We start from the raw sequence: 2,709 nt of genomic DNA, 5'->3' as shown, positions 1-2,709 counted from the left end.
CCATGCTGGACTCGGGAGCGGCCCACTGTTTTATAGATGCCGCCTTTGTGAAGCAGCACCAGATCCCTGTGCAGACAAAAGGGATTCCGTCGCTGGTTGAGGCTATTGACGGGCGCCTCCTCCGTTCTGGCCCCGTCACCCAGGAGACCTGTCCCATCACCTTCCACGTCCAGCAGCACCAAGAACAGCTGCGGTTTGATGTCGCCCGCATGCCTCGCTTCCCGCTGATTCTAGGCCTTTCCTGGCTGAAGCTGCACAACCCCATCGTGGACTGGGCCCAGCAGGAACTACGCTTCCGAGACCCATGCCCCCATCTGACTCCTCCCACCACTCTAGCAGCTGGCATCCCGAGTGGTGGTCCTCAGCTCCCTCAGAAGTATGTGGACTTTGCTGATGTCTTCGAAGAGACAGGAGCTGATCAGCTTCCCCCTCACCGGCCCTACGACTGTGCCATTGATTTGGTACCTGGGGCACCACTCCCGGTGGGGCGTCTGTACCCAATGTCGGAGCCGGAGTTGGCAGCTCTGCGAGACTTCCTGGACAAGAACCTGAAACGCGGATTCATCCGACCCTCAACCTCTCCCCTATCTGCTCCAGTGCTCTTCGTGAAGAAGAAAAGTGGGGAGCTCCGGCTGTGCAATGACTACCGGGCCCTGAACAAGATCACCATCCGCGACCGGTACCCTCTACCACTGATCCCTGAACTCTTGGATCGCCTAAAGGGGGCCCAAATCTACACCAAGCTGGACCTCCGTGGAGCGTACAATTTGGTGCGCATACGGCCCGGAGACGAATGGAAGACCGCGTTTGGGACCCGATACGGGCAGTACGAGCACCTGGTAATGCCCTTCGGACTGACCAATGCCCCCGCTGTCTTCCAGAGGTTCATGAATGACATATTCCGGGACCTGCTCGACCGCTTCGCGATCATATACCTGGATGACAACCTAATTTACTCCCGCAATCCTGCCCAGCACGCCGAGCACGTCCGCCAGGTCCTGCAGCGCCTACGAGCCCATGGTCTCTACGCCAAGCTGGAGAAGTGCGACTTCGACCTGCGCTCCGTCGAGTTCCTTGGGCACATCGTGTCACCGCAGGGGATCCTCATGGACCCGAAAAAAGTAGAAGCGGTCCTGACCTGGCAGGCTCCTCAGAATCGCAAAGACCTGCAGCGGTTCCTCGGTTTTGCCAACTACTATCGGCAATTCATCCCGGCCTACGCATCCCTGACCACACCCCTGACTCAACTACTCCGCCCCAAAGAACCCTTCCACTGGTCCCCAGAGGCCGATAACGCCTTCTCCACCCTGAAGACTCGCTTTGCCACCGGGCCACTCCTGAGATACCCCGACTCCCAGCTTCCCTTTACGGTGGAAGCTGATGCCTCCAACGTGGCCCTGGGAGCAGTGCTGTCCCAGCGCGAGGAGCCGTCCCAGCCACTACAGCCCTGCGCCTATTACTCGCGGCAGCTCACTGCTGCAGAGAGGAACTATACCATCTGGGAGAGGGAGTTGCTCGCGATCAAGGCGGCGTTTGAGGTTTGGCGACATTACCTCGAAGGGGCTCGCCACCCTGTTCAAGTGCTCACCGATCACCGGAACTTGGAACACCTCCAGACCACCCGCCGTCTCAACCAGCGCCAGATCCGGTGGTCCCTATTCTTCTCTCGCTTCGACTTCCGGATCTCCTACATCCCCCATACCCAGAACCGGAAAGCAGACGCGCTCTCCCGGAAACCGGAATACGCCCCTGCCTCAACTGAGACCGCGCCCGCTGCTCCAATCCTGCCGCCCTCAGTATTTGCAGCCACCTCCACTTCACCAGCACTCGTGGAGGACATTCGGGCTAGCCAGGCCAATGATCCCTGGGTCCAGCAACACCTCCAGGCTCTCCAAGATGACCCAACAGGGGAGTTCACGACTCGAGGCGGCCTCTTGCTACACCGCGAACGCCTCTATGTGCCGCCCGGGCCCTTGCGGGCAGAAGTGCTACGCCTGACCCACGACTCGTTACCCGCCGGGCACTTTGGACAGCATAAGACCACCCACTTGCTGACAAGGGAATTCTGGTGGCCACGAGTTCGCGCTGATGTTGCCCGCTATGTCAGCTCCTGTGACGTCTGCCGACGGGCCAAAGACATCCCAGCCAAACCCTCAGGGTTGCTGCAGCCCTTGCCCACATCTTCAGGACCCTGGGATACCATCTCGATGGACTTCATCACGGAACTTCCACGCTCCAAGGGTCAGACTTGTATCTGGGTGGTCGTCGACCTATTTACCAAGATGGCCCACTTTGTTCCGTGCCCGAAACTCCCCACAGCTCAGGAGACGGCCCAGCTTTACCTGCAACACATCTTTCGTCTGCATGGACTCCCAGCCCATCTGATCTCCGATCGGGGCCCTCAGTTCTCCTCTCGGTTCTGGCAAGCCCTCCATTCCAGCCTGGGTACTCGAGTGCACCTGTCCTCGGCCTACCACCCACAGACAGATGGCCAGACAGAGCGCACCAATGCCACGCTAGAGCAATATCTCCGCTGTTACACCTTTTACCAGCAGGATGACTGGACCACTCTATTGCCCCTAGCGGAGTTTGCATACAACAACGCGGTCCATTCATCCACCCAAATGACCCCGTTTGCTGCAACCTACGGGTACCACCCTCGGTTCTTCCCAGCGATCCTACCACCCACGAATGTCCCCGCCGTCGATG

Source organism: Heteronotia binoei, chromosome 16 (genome assembly GCF_032191835.1).
Source record: "Heteronotia binoei isolate CCM8104 ecotype False Entrance Well chromosome 16, APGP_CSIRO_Hbin_v1, whole genome shotgun sequence".
Taxonomy (NCBI): Eukaryota; Metazoa; Chordata; class Lepidosauria; order Squamata; family Gekkonidae; genus Heteronotia; species Heteronotia binoei.
This window is presented reverse-complemented; position numbering follows the sequence as displayed.